This window comes from Vicugna pacos, chromosome 13 (assembly GCF_048564905.1).
Source record: "Vicugna pacos chromosome 13, VicPac4, whole genome shotgun sequence".
In the NCBI taxonomy this organism is placed as follows: Eukaryota; Metazoa; Chordata; class Mammalia; order Artiodactyla; family Camelidae; genus Vicugna; species Vicugna pacos.
The window spans coordinates 55,208,718-55,228,952 of NC_132999.1; the positions used below are offsets into that span (position 1 = coordinate 55,208,718).

The 20,235-nt window shown below is 50.4% G+C and overlaps 1 protein-coding gene across 1 annotated transcript in view; it reads right to left on the bottom strand.

The window, feature by feature from the left end:
• IGSF21 (immunoglobin superfamily member 21) overlaps nucleotides 1-20,235 on the bottom strand; it is a 235,872-nt gene that overhangs the window by 35,864 nt on the left and 179,773 nt on the right. The gene's annotated exons all lie outside the window — the stretch shown is intronic.

Genomic DNA, 20,235 nt, shown 5'->3' on the forward strand with positions numbered 1-20,235 from the left:
CATTTCTTATCTAAAATATAGGGCTGATGCTTCGCAGGACTGCGGTCAGGATTAAATGCGACGATGGTACCGCAAAGCCCCTGTAAGGAGGATCGTCACATGCAAAAGCGTGATGGACGGTTACCAGTTGTTCCTGCGTCCTGTGATGCCTTGTAAGGGAGGGGATTCCTAGCAAGTGAGATCTGGACACTTGGAAGGGGAAGAGCCTTGACCTGCAGTTAAAAAGCTCTGCTGCTCCTGCATCAGGGAAATCCGTGTGACCTGCGGCAAGTTCCAGCCTTCTCTGGGCTTAACCATGCAGCCGAAGGGGAGACCATTCTGACCACAACTTAAAGAAAGTGGAGTCTTGGAAGTTCTCAAGCCGCAGCAGAAAACAAGGAGAAAAGTTTATATTCATAGAACCCTAGTGAATGCCCAAGCTCAGTGCTCTCCCCATCAAACTGGCCTGGCCGCAGTCTTGGAGACCCAGTGGGGAAATGGGGTTAATTAAGACCACGCCTTGGGGTGTGTGTCCCAGCCCTGCCGCTGAGAGGGGAGGTTCTTTAAATTCTGATCTTCTTTCCCACCCCCTCATCAGCACATCTCCCTCCGCTCAGCGAAGTCTCTCTCTCCCATCTGTTTCTGCTGAGCAATCCAACCTCAGTTCCACTGCTTTCTCCTCTCATTTCACTGTCCCCAACCCCCATCTTTGTCTTCCAGCTCCTTCTTCCTATGACTCACTGTCCCCCACTCCCCCATTCCCCCCATCCCTACCCCCCACACACACCTGGGCTCCTGGCCCCCTTCCCATCCTCTGTTTTCCCTGAGAAAAGGCGGCCCACCTAACAGCTCCTCCTTCCCTCCCACCAGCCAGCCCACATTAGCATAAACAAACACCTTCATTTCCATAGAATACACGGGGTGGGACCTTGACATCTGGTCTACTGACTGTCTTGCGAGGACTTGAAGAGTAGGGAGCTTTGCATCAGGGAAACTTCGTGGGTAAGATGCTGCCTCCCGTCTCTATCTCGGTAGACAGAGCGCGTTGACAGCAGAAACAGCAGGGAACTGTCTCCCCTCTGGGAAATATTTTCTTTGTTTGTAACTCAGCTAGACTGAAAAAATAGCCTCTCTCCTGGGCAGGGTTGCTGAGTAACAGTCACCTAAAGTGACATGTTTAGGTGACACTCATAGGTGTCTGTTCTAGAGGCAACCTGCTTAAATGGCTTGTGTAGGTGACAGGTGTGCAGGTGACATCCTCAGGTGACACCTCTGTAAAGAAGCAGGCTCTGGGGACACGTGGAGCTGGCAGCTACCCAGGTGATGTGATAAGATAATAACAACATGGTTGACACAGGTGGAAACGTGCAGGTAACCGCCACACAGGTGATCTACACAGAAGATGTGTTTCTGTGATAGCGACACAGGTGACGTGTTGAGGCAATCACTACGCTCATGTTCAGGTGACAGTAACATAAGCAATATGTTTGGGTGACACATGGAGGGGATACAGTACAGGTGGTCCAAAGGACAGTTCAGGGGACATCTGGACTGGGGCTTTAGAAGGATGCAGCTTCTCACTTAGGAATATTTCTGCAGCCTGGGATGTTTCTTCTGCTAGATCCTTGGCTCCACAAATGGTCCTGCCCTCCACCATGGTTCCGTGTCACACTTTGGGCACCTTCCTTGATCTCTCCTGTTTCTCTACTCCCCAAACACAGTGAGTGACCAAGTCCTGGGTGCTCTACATCTTAAATATATCCTGAACTATCCTCTCCCCTGCATCTCCGCTGCCAGCACCTTTTCTCACCTGGAAAACGGGCGGAGTCGTTAGCCAGTCTCTCTGCCCCAGCTAATCTCCCTCCAGATCCTTCTCCAGGTAGAACTCAGATCTCTTCAAATGCAAATGGGATTAGTGGCACTCTCCTACCTAATCCCTTCAAAGGCTTCTCTCTGCTCTTAAAATTAAGACCAGGATCCTTATCTAGGCGAACAAGGCTCAGCCCAGTTGGTTCCTGACACATCTCAGGTCTTCCAGCTCCAGTGGAGTTCTTTCTGTTCCTCCCGTGTGCCAAGGGCCTTTTGTAAAAACACACTTTAAATTTCGAAATTATTTTGGATTTACAGAAGTTTCACAGGGTCTAGAGCTCCCAAACCGCCTTACCCAGTGTCCCCCACTGTTAACTCTTCCATGACCACAGTACAGTTGTCAGACTAAGGACCGACATTAACACATCACTATGAACTCAACTCCAGACTTTACCCGAATTTCACCTGTTTTTCCGACTAATGTCCTTTATCTGTTCCCGAATCCCATCCAGGATCCCCCATAGGTGACACTCATGGGTGCATGTAGCCAAGTTTCTTTTCTGACTCAGCACTTTGGCTCACAATAGTTTGTTTTCCTGAGAATGCTGCATTTTATTCTCCTGGCTACATCCTTAGAGTTACAAAGGTCATTTGGAAAGTGACCCCCTGGACTAGGAGGCTGTGGTAGATCGATCGCATTGATGGCCTGGATTAAGAGCCTCCCTATATCTTGCAAAGTGCCTTTATAGTTCCTCTCAGGGAAGAGGTGGAGTCAATTTCCCCGTTCTTGGCCTTACCACTTACTTTGATAAGTACGTGGTGGAAGTAATGGTGTCCAAATTCCAAGCGTAAGTCTCAAAGGAATCTCTCTCTCTGCCTCTGCCCTGAGGACAAGCCTCTGATCGAGTCTCAGAGCACGTGGAAGGAGAGAAAGGGTCAGAAACTAACCAAATGGCCCCCCTGATGCTAAAGCTGTTTGTTTGCTGATTCATCCTGACTTAAAGTTCTTGCAACTTGTTTTTCTTTCTGACAAACCCTCATCTCTGTTTCACTTGCTCAACTGCTTTTGTGCCAAACAGCCCCCAGCCTTCCCGCGACACTCTCCGCTCTCTATACATTCTTTACCCTGAATAGCTTACACTTTAACCCAGAAGCTGTATTCTAGAAAGGTGGTCATGGGCAGACAACCTCAGAAGAATGAACAGACCTTCCTCCAGAGTTTCTCTGTGCCACAAGGTGGATTCACCAAGACTAAGAAGAATACAGCACCCAGAAAATGCCCTGATTGTTGCTGCCTTCTGTTTCATCTGGTTTTTCTATAAAACCTCAGGACACTAACCTCAAGATGGATTCGCAGTCTCTAAGGCATTAGCCTGCTAGACTTCCTTTTGCCTAGCAAAGCAATAAGGCTATTCTTTTCTTATTTTCCCCAAACTCTGCTTCCAAGTCCCAATTTGGCTATTGGGCTGGTTTTTCAGCAACAGGAGGTCCCAGCTGGTTCAGCCAAGGCCAAACTTGGGAGTGAGCCTAGCCAACCCCTAGCCTTGAGGGTGATAATATGCGGTTGCTGCTTTAAACTATTTAGGTTTGGGATGGCTTGTTATGCAGCAATAGCTAACTGATACAGCAGGTCTCCATGTGCCTCTCCTTGCAGTACTTGTCTGAATTGCAATTTAATGACAAAGTCTGACTCGTGAACGTCCTCCTCCCCTCACCATACACAGTAAGATCCATGGAGGCAGGGTCTGCAGCTGGCTGGCTTACCAGTGTATCCCAGGGTCTTGCATAGTGTTTGCCATCATGGCAAGTACTCCATCAATATTTATTAAATGGGTGGATGGCGAGACCTTCCCGGCGGCTGTGGTACGAGGGTAGAGAACCCTGTCTCCCTCTGCAGCAAACTGTGCAGCCCCTCCCCACCCAAGGCAGCTTCTAGTTCTGCCTGAAGATCCAACATCTTCCAGTCACAGCTTTGATTTGGACCAATCCGCCTCTTCTCAGCACCTCATCTGATCTTGAGCCTTTAGAGTTATCCTTCTAAAGTGGATTAAGTGGCCCCGAGTCCCCCTTTCTCCAGATTGGAGTGGCATTGATCTGCATGCTGGCTAGAAGGCCTTCTGCAGATCGCAGGGCCCCGAAGGGCCTGGGGTGAGGAGACCTACTCTCATCAGCCACGGACTGTGATCAATAAACTATTAATAATGACAAAGGTTTCTGGCGAGTTCAGTGTAATGTGGTTTAGCAGCTGGAGTTTACCGATACTGACAGTGGTTCTTAGGGGTGAGCAATTTTGTTTTTGAAACGCTGGGCATGGAGATAGCGAGGGGCCCCATGCTGGCCGTCCCCGTGGCCCCTGTGGTTCAAGTGAGGCCAGGCAAGGGCTGGTTGCCGGGGCTTCTGCCAGGCCTGGGGCCAGGACTGTAGGATGTCCACATCCAGCACATGGATTAAGGCCTACTTTGTGCCATGCCCTGTGCTGAGCCGTAGGGGTGGGAGACGGTGTGGACAGAGAGATGCTGAGGATTCATCTCCTGCCTCTGTGCCTTCACCCAGGCTGTTACCTCTGCTTGGATCACTCTTTGTTTCTTATCTACATCGCAAACCTCTAGCCATCTCTTAAAGCCTGGCGGTTGAGTCTCACTTTCCCCGTTTACGATCCCTCCCCATCAGACAGTTGAGAAGATTACATGGGATAATTCAAGGGCTTAGCTCAGAGCTGGTGTGACATGAGCATCCAACAGACTAGAATCACTAGATAAATAGTGGTCCATAGGTTCTACATTCAGATGCTGCCTCTGCCAGGTAGGCTGCCCTGACTGCCTGTTCCCTGTGCAGACAGAGTTGCTCTCCACCTCCCCAGGTCTGCGTCTGACTGGGAGCACCTGCCTACCCATATCATGCCACATTGGTACGCATTTGTCTTCCCTCCCAGGGAAGCATATAAGCTTCTTGAAGGGGAGCCTGGCCACGTGGTGGGTGCTCAGGGAATACTCACTGTATGAATGAGGGCAACAGAAAGGCTTTTTATCAATGTCCTTGAGGAGGCTGGCGGTGCCAGGCATATAGTTCATTTTGAACTGAGATAAGGCCACAATATATAGTGGCAGTGGGCCAGTGCATCCAATACTTCCTTCCTCCTACTGCAGTCAGCACCTTGGTGGGGCTGACACAGGACCCTGGACTGGAACCCGGACCCAAAACACCACATCTGCCAAGGCTTGGAGTAAGGCATCCTGGGTTCTAGTCTGGGCTCTGCACCTGAATGGCTGCATGAAGTTGGACAATGTCCTTTGGCTTCTCTGAGCTTTGATTTCTCCATCTGATAAATGGGTATTATAATACCTGCCTCATGGGATTACAACCTTTTGGGAAAGAGCTGATATTTATAGAGATTTACAATGAGAGGCATTGCACTAAGCATTTTACCTCATCTCACTGGATCCTCGACATGACCCTGTTATAATGCAATATATAAAAGATGCTCTAATATGTATCATCTAGCAATAATAATATTATTATCCCCATTGTATAGATGAGGAAACTGAGGCACCTGAAAAGAGGGAACACAATACGGTCATGGAGTGAGTAGATGGGTGCTGTGATTTGAAACCAAGGCCAGCAGATGTCACAGCCTGGGAACTGTTTCTGGAACCCATTCTCCCACCCCACACTGCCCCCTCTGATCTTCCTTTACCAGGAAATTCATTTGAGCTCCTTGGGACCAGCATTTGCCTCCACTGTTCTTGGATGTATTTCTATTGTGAGCCTCGCTGTCTTTCCAGGTAATGAGAACCATCTGCTTCCTCCCTGCTGGGAGAAACAGAATGGTCTTATTTTCCTAAATTCCTTTCTTCCCAGCTTCCAGTGGGCCTCCTAATTCTGGTGGCGGGAGTTTGCTGAGCAAATCGTATTCACACTCTCCACACCTGACACGACTATCCAGCCTCTGAACGTCTTTCCTTTCGTGACTTTGCCTTTCCACTGGGAAGAGTCCTAGATTCTCATAGGCTTGAGATCAGGGACTTGGGAGCAGAGGGCAGGGCTGGGAGGAAACAGGAAATGGATCTTTGAGTTACTCTTCTGGTACTGTTGATGAATCAGATGATCCAGTCAGTGACTTTTGCTGAGAACCGAAATGGAAATGAATGAAATGCAAATGTACTTAGAGCAGAGCCTGATGTGCTGTAGGTGCTTGTCAGAGTTTTCCCCCTACACCATTAATTGATTAAATTTGTAAAACAAATTATGAAGTGTCTACCATGCTTGTGGTTTTGAGTTTACAGCTGGGAAGAAGACAGAGCAATACAGATCTTCCTCGACTTACGATGGGGTTACCTGCTGATCAACCCATTGAAAGTTGAGAATATCTTGAGTTGGAAATGCATTTAACACACCTCACCTACCAAAGATCGTAGCTTAGCCTAGCCTGCCTTAAACATGCTCAGAACACTTCCATAAGCCTGCAGATGGCCAAAATCATTTAACACAAAGTCTATTTTATAATAAAGTGCTGAATATCTCATGCAATTTGTTGAATACTGTACTGAAAGTGAAAAACAGAATCATTGTCTGAGTACAGAATGGTTGTAAATGGATGGGCTGTTTACCCTCATGATCTCGTGGCTGACTGGGAGCTCACCATCCTGCCCAGCATCGTAAAAGAGTCTGGTACTGCATAAAGTTAGCCCCGGGGAAAAGATCAAAGTTCAAAATTTGAAGTATGGTTTCTACTGAATGCATTTATTTTCTGCTCCATTGTCAAGTTGAAGCATTGTTAAGTTGAACCATCATTAAATCAGGGATGGTCTGTACTTTTTATACAGCATTATTATAAAGCCACCTTTTTTTTTTTTTAAATCGAATCCACATACATGCCTCCTCCTTCTTAGAAGAAGTCAACTGGACATTAATTAAGTTGCCCGGGATCAAGGTCATCATAACAAGCCCCAGTCTTACCCTGCCACGTCCTGGGGGTGGTGCAACGTGTCGGGTTAGTTTGCCCCTACATTATAAGTCTCCCAGGATCCTTTAACGATAATAACAAAAAATTTGTTTGTAGCTTTATTGAGACCTAATGGACAAACAATAAACTGTGCATAAAGTTGACATACTTGGTGGATTTTGACATATGTGTACACCATTGAAACCATGACCACAATCGAGCCAAGGGACGTATCTGTTGCCCCCCAAATCCTCCTTGTGCCCTTTTGTAATCCCCCACCCCTTCCCCCAACCCCAGGCACCCACTGCTCTGCTTCCTGTCACCCTTTCCTAAGATCACATGTCCTACATAGAAAACAAACTATGGTTACCAAAGGGGAAAGGGCAGGGAAGGGATAAATTAGGAGTTTGGGATTAACAGATACACATTACTATATATAAAATAGGTAAACAACAAGGACCTACTATATAGCACTGGGAATCATGGTCAATTTCTTGTATTAACATATGATAGAAAAGAATCTGAAAAAAAAAGTATGTATATGCGTAACTGAATAGCTTTGCGCTTCACCCGAAACTAACATTGTAAATCAATTTCACTACAATTAAAAAAAAAAAAGCACAGAAAAAAGAAAAGATTGTGTGTCCTAGGGTTTCATAGAAATCGAATCATAGCTCATGTACTATTTTTTTGTTTGGTTTCTTTCACTCATCGTCATTATTTGAGATTCCTTCTTGTTGCTTTTATGGAGGGTGCGTTCCTTTTGAAGGCTGAGAAGCTTCCCATTGCACGGATATACGCCCTCCTGTCTATCCATTTACCTCTTGATGGATGCTTGGGTTGTTTTCCATTTGGCTGTTACAAAAAAGCTGCTATGAACACATGCGGACAAGTCTTTGCATGAACGTATGCTTTCATCTCTCTTGGGTTGACAACAAGGAGTGGCATGGCTGGGTGTATTTTAATGTTAAGATGCTGCCCAACTCTTTTCTGCAGTGATTGTGTCGGGGCCCCTCAGCTTTTTATGGCTTTTGCCTTTGCACGCTCTGCTCGGGTGCTGCTTCCTTTAGAACAGCTCACTCTGCATTACCCCCACCGTATTCCTACTTCTGAAATGCTGCTCTCAATCTGCGGTGAGCTCCAAGCCCTGTTGGAATCGTGTGGCAACACAGATGAAAAGGCTTGGGAGGGAGGATGGGAGCCAAGGGATTTCTCTATGAGAAAAGCATGCGTGACATCTGCGGGGGTACCTCTGACCATCTTTTCTTCTAACCTCCTTTCAGGTGATGAGAGCATATAGGATGGGTGACACGTGGTCAGTTCCTTCCCTCCACTCCCCTGATTCTGCTCTGTCTGGAAGCTCTCCGCTTTTGTCTTCGTTCTTACCATCTCTCCCTGCCTGAGGCCCCCTCCAGCTTGTCCCCTCCCCACCCTGCTGCCAGAGTGGCCTTATCCCAGTGAGCACCTGGCCTCTCCTTTCCCAATTTAAAATCTTCCAGTGGCTTCCAGCCACTGAAGGATCAACCCCAAACTTAGTCTGATTGTAGGGCCCTCCTTGATCTGGCCCCGGACCCAGATCAAGGAGGAAAGGAGGAAGGGATGGAGGGATGGAGGGAAGAAAGGGCCGAGTGGACTCACATTTCTTGTCAAAATTCAACCACTGAATAAGAAGACTTGTCAGAACCAAACTTTTATAATCTACCCTATTTAGAAAGCATTTTGTAATTCAAAGGTCTTCATTTGTATAGACAGTACCTCATTCTGGGCTAATGGAAAAGATTCAGGTAGCGATTTGTCCTTTGTGGCTCTGCTTTAATGAAGAGATGAGAGAGCCTTTCATTTGTATAACCATTGTTTGCCTAGAAATGGAGCTTCTAAGGGGCCTGGAAATCGTTCCTTCTTGCAAGTAGGTTAAACACACCCCCTGCAATCCTATTAGCCGAGTGCCTGCCTCAGCCCTGCTTTCTGCGATTCCTGCTGGAAAGATCTCAAGTGGGAAGTAATGAAGTTTTACTGATCCAGCGTCTGCCAGGCTTCCCTGATCGGCTGCACATTCCCTGAGGCCAGAACCTTGTTTCTTTCTCCCCTCAACACCTGCTTACTCTCCAGGTTCAAATGTCACAGCCCCATGATGGTGGGGCAACTATTACAGAATGGCCATGCCACCTCCGCAGAGCCTTGAGGCAAAGCTAATAAACATGGCCATAAAGTGTCTGGCAGCCGTGTGGCTGTTGGGGTATTTGCTAACAAGACACTTGACCAAGGTTTGCTGCTCCCTGATAAAGGGTGGGGGTGGGGGTGGGGGTTGAGGTATCTGCCCTGCACCCCTCCTTCACACCTGTGCAGTTTATAGAGCCTGGCTGGGAGCCTTTGGGCAGCTCAAGTCTGGTTTTTTTTTGCCCAGTGGCTCAGGTATGCACCTGCTCAGCCAGCCCCAGCTGCTTCCCCTCCCTGGCTGCCCTCACTGCATCTTGCTTTCCTTTCACAGGCCCTGGGTGGCTGCATGAACTGTCCCCTGCCCTGAACGCAGTACTCGGAAATGGACTGGCTACCGGTGGGGTAGCATTTGTGGCAACCGGCAGAACTCGAAAAACAGCTGGGGAAGGGCCTTGTCTCGACCTAGACCTTGTCTTGGGATAGGATCTTCCATAAGAGACTCTGGCAGGGCGCTGGGGTGCAGGGCTCAAACTTGAGTGTGTTCAAGAATCCTCTGCCGGTCTGGTTTCAATGAAGATTCTAGTAGGTTTCTGGGGGTGGGGTTTGAGAGTTTCTTACAGGTTCCCAGGGGATGCTGTTGCTGCTGGTCAGCAAACCCCATATCTCAGGTCCTCAGCCCTCCTCCCTCCTCCATGAGTCCATCTACCTGTTTAACCTTGCCCTCCGCCACCAGACACGCTGTGTGGTCCCCTTCCACTGGCTTCACCAAACCAACCAGAACCTAGAGCTTGGAAGGCCTTGACGTATGGTATGTCCCTTGTGAGTACTGTTGAATGGAACTACTTGAGGTTGATAAATTTTGCAGCTCTGCGTGGGTCCACCAGGATCTGCTACCAAGCTGGCCACCCACAAACCATGGCCTCCATCACTCTCAACCTACACTGACCTGATGCTGACTCTCACTCTGTCCTCCTGGACCACACCTGCACCTCTTCCCTGTCCTCCAGCTTCTGAAAGAGATGATGTGTTCTTAATCTCTTCTGGTCCCCTAGAGGTGAGTCTACACTCAAGATCAGCCCAAAAAGTGGGATCCAGATTTGAGACTTAGATCCAGGGCAAATGGCCTTGTCCCACTTGGTGTGAACTTGGCTAACGTTACCAAAAAAGGTAAGGCCTGAGCCTCTTCTCTTTAATACACTCCTGTGGAAGTGGCCTGTAGAGAGAAATCTCAACCCCAATGGGACAGAAATGATTCTCTCACCTCCTTTGGGCCAATCCCTGGATTTTTCTCCTCCACCAGGTCCTTTCCAGGAGCAGACTGGGGAGACATTCCCTTGGACAAGTGTGTGACCATGGGACTGCACTGGTGGAGGAAGGAAACTCTCCCTCGAGTTAATGGAGTTGTCCTTTGGGCACAGGATGCACATGGAGGAGGCACTGAAGATGCCATCACCCAGGAACCCTTCAGTTCCAAGCACATCTGGATGGGGGACACATAGTAGGTGCCCACTGAACTGCATCTGTATTGCTGTGAGCCAGCGCCTCGAGGAGCTAAGGTCTCAGCAAGGCAGACAATTCTGCTGCTGTTTTCACAACACAAAGCTGGAAAGTTTGGGTCCAAATCCCCCTCACCCTCCGGAGCCGAGGAGGAGAAGGACAGGTCAGATCGCTCCATGGCGCTGGGAGCTCGCAGCTGGGGACCTCGCCACCTTCCAGACAGTCCCCCTGGCTGGGGAGCTAGTCAGGGGTCCGGCCAGTCTAAATGTGGTGGGTTACCTGAGAATAGCACCAATCAGAGGACAACAGGCTGTCTTGAACTGGGGGAGCCTGGGGACCAGGTGGTGGAGAGAAGTCGGGGGAATAGGGAGACTGGGGCAGCCAGAAAGCCCCCTTACCTAAGAGCTGAGCCCCTCTGTCAGCGCCTTCCTCCTTGTGTGTTTTCCCCCTTCCTTCCAGAAACCGCCTGAACTCTTTTTTTTTCCACAGGGCCTTTAAAAAGCCATTAGTGTGATTTCATCCCCCTTTTCAACCTGAAAATGGTTTCCATCATAAAACCGCTCAGTGGGTGCAAAACATCTGTGGCTTCCAATCAAATGCAGGGCTGGGAGTTGGGGGGGTGGGTAATGGAGAAGGGGGTAAAGGGGGCGAAGTTCCAGAACATGCCGGAGGCCTTGCCACCCCTGACTCCCTTCCCTGTTCTTCCCCTCCCCCCGCAGGGAGCCTGGGATCCACCTCAGGCCTTCCCACTGGCCCCAGATTTGTGGATGCGCAGTTCCGGCCCATGGGCATTAAGATGTTATAATTAGGGTCTGGTTACCGCAGCTGTCTGGCCAGCCCTTCACTGCACTGAAAGCGAGGGTGAGGACCAGGTGAGGCCCCATTCTGCCCTTCTGCTGCCTTTCCAAGAGAAGGGGCTTGCTTCCCATTGGCCCCCCAACCCCCCTGCTCCCAAGCTGCACCCTCCTAGATTCCAGCGTTTCACTCTGAGAAGGGACCCTTTGTGCTGGATGGGAAAGTATGGTGGTCGGGAGGTGGGAAGGGTTCATCCAAGTCTAGCCCAGGCTCCTAGGACTGTGTGACCTCAGGCACGTCCCTTGCCTCTTTGGACCTTGGCTTCTGTGTCAGGGCTGTAGGAAACCCTTCCTTCTGAGGCTCAAACGAGGTCACTGTGGAAGTCCCTCCCTCTCATTCCAGCCCAGAAAGGGTGCTCCATAGATGACAGCCATGATTTCCCAGTGGGCAAACTGGGAGTGACCTGATCCCAGTATGGGGAAATGCCCCTTGGAAATCAAATTTTATCTTCCAAAGATGAGTTCCCAAAGGAAAAAAACCACACAGCTTAGCCTGGGATCCCTAGACCTCCCAGGCCCAGGAAGTTAGTCACTGGGACGCTGGATGATGACAGATTCAGGGGCACCAGCCCCTGCAGCTCTGGCCTCCTTGACGTCCAGTTGGGGACATCATCCTACCTAACCCTCCCCACCCTGTCAGGTTGCTACCCTGAGCCTCAGGCCCAGTATCCCAACCCCACCTCCCCGTCTATCTGACCCCATTTCCCATCTCTCTGACCCACTGCTTCCCGCTCCCCTGTTCCTCCCATGCTGACCGCTCCCCGTCTGCTCCCCCTCTCCTCCCCCTCCCTTTCTCTCCCTCTCTTCTCCAGCCTCTTGTTGCTGCCATGGAAACCACTTTCTCCTCCACAACCCGATTGATCCAGTTAGCCCCTCTCCGCAGTCAGCCTGCTCAACTCAGGGTCTGGGCTGCAAGGTGGGAAAGCGCCCGGGCGGAGGGGGTCAAGGGTTCAGAAAGTTCCTTCCACCTCACCTGCACCCCACGCCATCCCAGGTCCAGCAGGCACAAGGCGTGGGGCGCGTGCCCAGCAGGGAAAGGCACTGGACGGTGGGGAGCTAGAAACCAGGCAGCGGGCCAGAGGGACCTGGGACAAGGGAAGCTGGGCAGTGAGCCAACTAGAAACAAGGCTGAAAGGTGGAGGGCACGTGGCTGTGCCCACTGCCTCCTTTCTATCCTGGTGGGTGCTTTGCCCTTTAACAAGAATCTCTGCCTCACTGTCTCTGCCTCCATACTTGGCAGTGGGTGAGAGCTGGCGTTGGGAAGACGTCCAGCCTTCTGGAACCAAACCTGCCTTCAGCAGGAGTGCAATGTCATGGACGGTGGCTGTCCCAGGGTTCCCTGCACTTCCTGGCACCAGTGATCACTCTGCTCTCATTCAGTGAACACAGCTGTGCCCCTACTGTGCGCAAGGCTAGAGTTAGGTCACCAGGTCAAGAGATTCCAGGAGACAATGCGTGCCTCACTCGTCTCTGCACACCAGTGGTTCATTGAGCACCTACTGTGTGCAAGACCCTGTGGGAGGCACGTGGAACTCTGATCTCTTTCAAATCTCTGAAATAATAATAATAATAATGATAATAATAATAATAATAATAATAATAAAGCTTCTTGTGTGTCAAAACTCTAGCTTTAACGTGCTAGATCTGGGGCAAGTTATTTCATATCTCCATCAGTAAAGATCCATCTTCCCAAAAACCTCAGGAGGGAGGTATTAATAGAATCAGCCCAGTGTCACAGATGAGGAAACTGAGGCCTGGGGAGGTTGCTTAGAACCTGTTGATGATCACATAGCAGCTGGGCTCTGGAGTGGATGCTTTAAACCCTCCTGCTCGTTGCCTTTCTAGGTGGGCGTGGCCCAGGTTTCTGCAAGGTCACGCCGAGGTCAGTGGTGAGCAGGAGGATGGAACAGACTGGAGAGTCTTAAGGGAGAAGTGGAACGAGCAGGTGCCCTGAGTGGTCAGTAAAGCAGCGGATTACGGCTCCAGAGCAATGATCTCGGCTCCGGGCCTCCTGCCAGCGGAAGAGGCTGCACGGGGCCCCGGGTGCACGGCCTGCCTGTGCCTTGTGGTGACCAAGACCAGATCCCTCAGTCTGCAGGGACCACGTTTTTTCCTGGAAGCAAACTCCAGCAGGAACCCATCGTATGGGTCCCTTTAATAGGGGACCACAGCAGCCCAGAGGCCAATCTCATCAACCATAGTTTGACAAAAGGATCAGAAAAGGGGCTCAGAGAAATGGTTCTTGACCCTTAGAAAGGCGGCCGGCATGCCAAAGCATGGCAAAGCCTCGCCCATGGGCTGTCAATCAGCCCAGCTTCCTGCTGGGAGAGAGTCGAGGAAATATCCTCACAATCCGAGACGGACACGGCAGCCCGCCGACACATCATTTGTGCTTACAATCGCGCAGCGAGATCAAAATGACGAACCTCGTTGAATGATCAGGAAACTGAGGCCCAGAGAGGCCAGGCAATTTGTCTAAGGTCATGGAGCTAATGCCTGAAAGAACTGGGGCAGAGACTCGGGTCTGTCTGGCTCCCGGATGCCATCAGGAGGACCAGACATCTGAGCATGCCCTGGTGCTCCGTCTGTCCTTTGGGATGGCCCCGGGGCTGCTTCAGAGCAGGACTAATTACCCCGATTGAGTAAAGCAAACCTTGCAAACCTGCAGCTGGGCCTGGGGCCCCTCAGGAGGCCTTTCCCAACCAGGGCAGCTGATGGGTGACCCAGGGCCGAACCCAACTCCCGCTGTTTCCTCGAAGCTGAGCTAAAAACAGCCTTGCTTTGGCAGTGGAAAACGGAAACGCCCCTCTTAAGGCTCTTAAACAGGTCATCCCACCAAAAAACCCAATCCTTCAATCTGGGCTCTCTTAAAAAGTAGGGCAAGCCAATTATGTTTTACTGTCCTGAGCGACGTGGCGCTGGGAAGGCGGGGAGGTCAGGCCAGGGCGCCCAGGGCCGCCGGCAGACGGGAGACAGAGGAGCCAGCCAGCCTCTCCCATCAGCCTCTTTGTCAAAACAAAATTAAAACGCCTGGACTCTTGCTGGCCCGGAGATCCCATCCAAAGTAATAGGTATTTATCGTGGTGTGTTCAGCTTTGGGCTCGATGCCATGGAGGTGCATAAGCCGGAAGGCATCTTGTTCCCTGCTTTGTCTCACACCCAGCACAGTGCCTCACACATAGAAGACATTCAAGAAATATCTGTTCATTCATTCATTCATTCATTCATTCAGTACATTTTTACTGAGTACCTACTATGTGCCAGGGCCTGTCCCAGGTGCTAGGGACACAGCTGTGAACAATACAGACAACAATTGCTGTCCTCACCGGAGCTGATGTTCTAGTTGAAGGAGACAGACCATAAACAACGTAATCCTACATCCATCGTCTCCTTGTGAACTCCTTGGAACAACTTCAAGAGATGAACAATAGAATGTAAATTACCAGTAAAGTAACAGAAGCTCAGAGGCAAAGTCAGAGACAATGTCTCTTCTTCACAGGCCTGTGGTCTGTGTTAAACCACTCAACAGCTATTCATTTTTCATAGTAGTAGAACCCCTGATAGCCTAACACAGGGCTGCATGAAATAAAGACTACATTTCCCAGCCACCTTTGCAGCAGGGGTGGCCGGATGACTACATTCTGGCCAATGGGATGTAAGTAGAGGCGTTATGTGTAACTTCCTGAAGAGTCCTTAAGGGAAGGGATGTGTCCTTCCTTCCCTTCCTCCTTCCTCCTGGCTGGAATGTAATCCCAAGGGCTGGAGCTGGAACAGCCTTCTTAGACTTTGAGGCAACCTTAAAAATGGAGGCCACACACAGTGGAGAATCAAAAGTGAAGGATCTTAGGTCCCTGACACTGTGGAACACTCTACATGCTTTGGGACTCTTAGGAAAAATAAGACTAAATTTTTAACTAGTTTAAGACTATTTTGAGTTTTTTGTGGCTTATAGTCTAAACTAATGCTAACTGATAACAACTTCAGACAACAGACAGTATTGTGGACCATGGGGAAAAGAGAAGTCATTTCCTGGTTTAAATCCATCCACTACTTACAGCAGTCAATTGCTATAATTTGGGAATAACAGATAAAAAGGCCACATTATCAGCTTTTTGAAGAGAAGCCAAAAACATTTGTATGTGAAATCTGATTTTCAAAAGTTTGTCATTGATTTAATTTTAAGCTTTTTTTTAATTAAAAGAAATTCAATGGCAGTCTAATAGAATTGTTTAATGCTAGCTTTGCGCTGTGAGTCCTGGTTTGTGAGTGAGGCCCCATGAGAGGAAGGACTTATAGGAGAAACTGAAGGAGCAAAGGAGGGGCAGAGTAGGGACCATCAGATGCTCGGAGTTGATCCTGCCACGGAGGAGTTGAGGTGGCAGCCACCTGCACAGGTGAGTCCCTACTCCACGCCCCACTGGGTTTAAGCCTCTGAAGTGAGCATCTTAGATTCTCAACAAGGCCAAAACAGAGGTGGTCCTATTTTACCAAAAAGACACACACACACACACACCCCCCCCTTATCAGCTGAGGCAAGGCCCACAGAAGTGAGCAATGGCCTGGCAGCCTAGTGAATATTAATGGGCACGTCACTTTCAACCAAAGCCTCCACCATCTGTTCCTTCTGCTAACTGCCAGCGTAAGGAGGAGATGTGTTCTTGGTGGTGGTGCTAGGAAAGTGAGAATGAGGAAGAAAGCCACTGTCTGCCCACCTGGGTTTGGGAGGGTGGGCCAAGGGCTCTCCCTCGTGTCCACAGCAATGTCATGTAACAGTCACACTCACCCAAGGAAATGCCAGCATCTGGGTGTGTGGGGGGACGGTCCCCAGTCCGGGTTTGGGAAGAGCCATCTGGAGTCAACACTTCCATCCCCTGGTTCTAGGAAGGTCGTCGGTTTTACAGGTCACCCTCCCCTGTGCACACTCTAGACCCACCATGATGCCTGCATGAACCCTTCAGATGCCAAGGACGGCGGTGCCAAGAGCATGAACTCCAGCCTGGCTTTGAATCCTAGCTCCTCCACTGACTCATTGTGTGATATTGAGAAAATTACTCAACCACTCTGTGCCTTATTTTCCTCACCTTAAAATTTGGGATGAGTATAGTACCTTTCCTCTTGGCGTTTGGCAGGACTGAATGAGATAACACATGGAACACACTTACTTAAGTGGTTATGTTTTCATTTTTATCACCATCATCATTAAAAATCATTGGTGTTTATGCTGTCTTCCAATCACTCAGCTCTTCTCTGCTGTCCTCTGAGAGACCTGCATAGGGATGTAGATTTATGCTCAGTGGGGGAAGGAAAAGGACCAGGAGGTCCCAGGAACACAGAGCCATTGAGATGCACACAGAGAGAACGTGGGTGGGTAGGTGTTGCTCTGGACAACACTCAAGACCAAACACTGAGAATTCACCTTTTCAAGTGAGCCTTGAGTGTTCAAAGCTTTGTCCTGGCTTTGAGGTCTCTTGGATCTGGTGGTCCTGATTCTCGGAGCCAAGGAGTAGCTTAGTACCAAAAGCGCAGCTGGTGGCATTCCACAGGCATGAGGTTAGGTCTCGGCTCTGCCACTTGGAAGCACTGTGACCTTGGGCAGGCTGCTTAACTTCTCTGTGCTTACGTCTCTTCATTTGTAACATCAAGTAATATAATGCTCACCTCCCGGGACTGTGGTGAGAGGTGACCACTCACTCATAGTATGGGAAAGGATGGAATGTCCTTTCCCTGCTTGTGGACCTCAGAGTAGAGGGATGAATGCTGGTCCTGGAAAAGACTGGCATGAACAATGGGAACCACTGTTTATTGAGAGTGTGTGGTTCTAAGCATTCTACCCATTCTGCCGCTAATCCTCAAACCCCGAAGGGCAGACACTGTACACATGGGAGACCTGAGGCTCAGTGAGGTTTTGTCTGACCTACCTGAGGTCACCCAGAGAATGAGGGCAAGAGAGCGATGTCGCCAGTTCTGCAAAATGGAACAAAGGGTGGGCTCTGTCCTTCAGGGCTAGCCCCCTGAGCCAGTCCGTCCCCCTGCACCCCCAGCACCTAGAACGTGCGAGCGTGTACTGGTGTTCCACGTCTAGTTGTTGAATCACAGTAGGTAACACACAGCACTTCGTGTGTTCCAGGCACTGTGCTAAGCACTTTACACGTCTTGGCTTATTTAACCCCCTAATAATCCTGCGGTTATTATGTCCTGTTACTATATTGTGCACTGTTATTAACATTTCTATTAACGCTGAGGAAACTGAAGCCCAGAAAGGTTAAGAAACATGCCAAGGTCACACCGAAAGACTGGCTATTCCATTATCAGTGCAAGAGGCGAGATCAAACCAAGGTCTTATCTGGGAAGGGTCAGCATCCTGGGGAGGCACTGAGGCTGGGCCTTAGGGACGAGGTTAAATTAGAGACCCTATGTGCAATGGAGGGGCAGGGCCGGCACACAGGATAGTAAGAGAATTGCTCATGCCAGTGGCCAAGGGCAGAGAGAACTGATAAAAGGGAGAGTACCTGCAGAGCTCCGAGCAGGAGAAGGACCCTGTCAGTCTCCAAGCAAGGGGTAGGAGGGCAGCTGCGGTTTCTAGAAGGCACTGGGGGACCATCCCCGTCAGCGGCAGGAGGGACCCCATCTCTCAGTCTCCAGCTTTGGAACTCACTTTCTGTGGCCCTGCCTGGTAGTGATTATGCCCAAGCAGGGAGGGAGGGGACAGATGACGGCTGTGCTCTGACAGGGCCTGAGGCCTCCGGGGCATCCTACCCACTGCTCTGCATCATCGCCTGGCAGAACCCAGGCCCGGTGACTGGCACAGGCTGAGGACCCCAATTGGCCTCTGTCATACTTCTGTCACAGGCTGGCTGTGGGTCTTGGTTTCCCATCAGAGATTCTGCCTTCCAGAAAGTGAGTGTGAGAGGCAGGTGGGAATCTTTACACTGGAGCTTGGCAGAGCTTTGTGTTTCCAACCTAACAAACACTGAATGACTTTCCTGTGCCAGTACCAAACTGGAGGCTTCTATACAGGATCTCATTAAATGTTCAGTGCATCCATCTGTGTATCTATCCACCTGTCCATCCATCCATCCACCCTTCTATCTATCCATCCATCCATCCACCCATTCATCCACCCTTCTGTCTATCCATCCATCCAATTATCCATTCACTCATTCATCCAACCATCCATCCATCCATCCATCCATCCATCCAACTATCCATCCAACTTTCCATCCACTCATGCATTCAACCATTCATCCATCTATTTGTGCAAGCATCCAACAGTTCTACACTGAGTGTCTACCATGTTCCACTCAATGGCACATAGAATAATTACTACAGAGACAACAGTGAACAAGGCAGGCATGATCCCTGGCCTCATGGAGCTTACTTTCTAGTGGTCCGGACAGAAATGACACTAACCACCTAAATATGTGTTTAATTAATGGTGTGATGAATTTTATGAGACATCCAGGGTGCTCCTAGAATTGACAATAGAAGGACCTAACTCAGCTGCACTAGAACATCAGGAAAGGATTTTCAAGGAAGGGACATGAACACAGAGGCAAGAGGAGGAGCAGGACTTGGCAGGTGAGGTGGTGGAGGAGGGCAAAACACCTGGGAGGGCAGAGGAGTGATGGTCACTGAAGAAGTGAGGGAAGGTCCAGGGAATGCGGGGCAGGAGCATAAAATGTAGAAGGCGATGCAGGCAAGGGTCAGGCCATGACCTTTTGGGTCACGTTAAAGAGTTTGGCTTTTCTCCTAAGAACAGTGGCAATCAGTGAAGAGACTCGAGGGGGAGTGAGGATCGAGGCATGCCATGATTCGTCTGCGTTTTCCGCCCTGCCGAGTAGAGAACGGGATGAGGAGGCCAAGATGTTGCAGAGGCAGACTAGTCTGGGAGCTCCTCCTGCAACGGTGTCACGTGAGAAACGCTAGGGACTTGGTCTAGCGGGTGACATAGAGAAAAATGTACCATCGTGGAACTGATTCAGGAGGTACCGGGGATGGGACACAGTGACCGACGACCCACCGAGGGTGAGGGAGAGAGAGGCACCCCGATAATCCTCGAGTTTCTGGCAGCTGGTGGATGGCAGGGTCCCTCACTGAGCAAGCAGCCTGGAGCACCGAGAGTGGACGGCACGCATTCAGTTCGAGTTTACGTTGCCTGAAGGACATCCAAAGAGCAAAGCTGGATGAGGGGCTGGATGTGCGGGTCTGGAGGGGATTCAGGCTGAAGGTAAAAGTCCCTTGATGTAGATGGCACCGCTTCGGTCTTACACACAAGGAGCTGGCCTCAGAGGGGTCGCCTAGCACGCCCAGGGGCTGACCACTCCGAGCGAGTCTCTAGGGAGAACACCAGCGTCACGGCCTGGGCGCCAGCGCGGCCACGCGTCCTGCCCGGGGCCCGTTTTCCTCTTTCCTCCGTCCGGGTGGTTTCAGGCGGGCCAGCTTGTGCCGGCTTACAGACAGCTCTCAGCTGGCAGTGGCGCCACCTCCTTGCGGCCGCGTGGGAGTAGCCTGGGAGATGGTGGGTGGACCCGGGCAAATGCTCCCCGCGGCTGGGAGTCCTCCCACCTGGAGCTCCCGCACTCTCCGCCCTTCACTCCAGCCCCAGATTGCTGGATGCAGCGCCTGGCTTTTGATCCTGCTGTGCCCTCTACCCGGAATGCCTTTCTCCTGTGTCTCAGTCAGGCCACCTCCCACTCCCTGACCCATCGTGGTCTCTGATAAACCGCCCAAGCTCCTTACCCGCCTGCACCTCCATCAAGCAGGCCAGGTAGATGCCTGTGCACTCCTGGGGTCCCAGGAACATTGCCTGTTTGTCCAGATCTTTCCCTTCACCAGCCCCCCACTCCCCAGGCTGTGAGTGAACCTCACAGCTCCAGAAATGTGTCTCGTCTCAGCCAGAATTCCGAGCTGCCCTCCCAGGACTGCTGTATCATCAGCACTGGTGCAAGTTTGCTGGGAGGTAGGACAGGACAGTGGTGAGAGCCAAGGCTTGGCCTC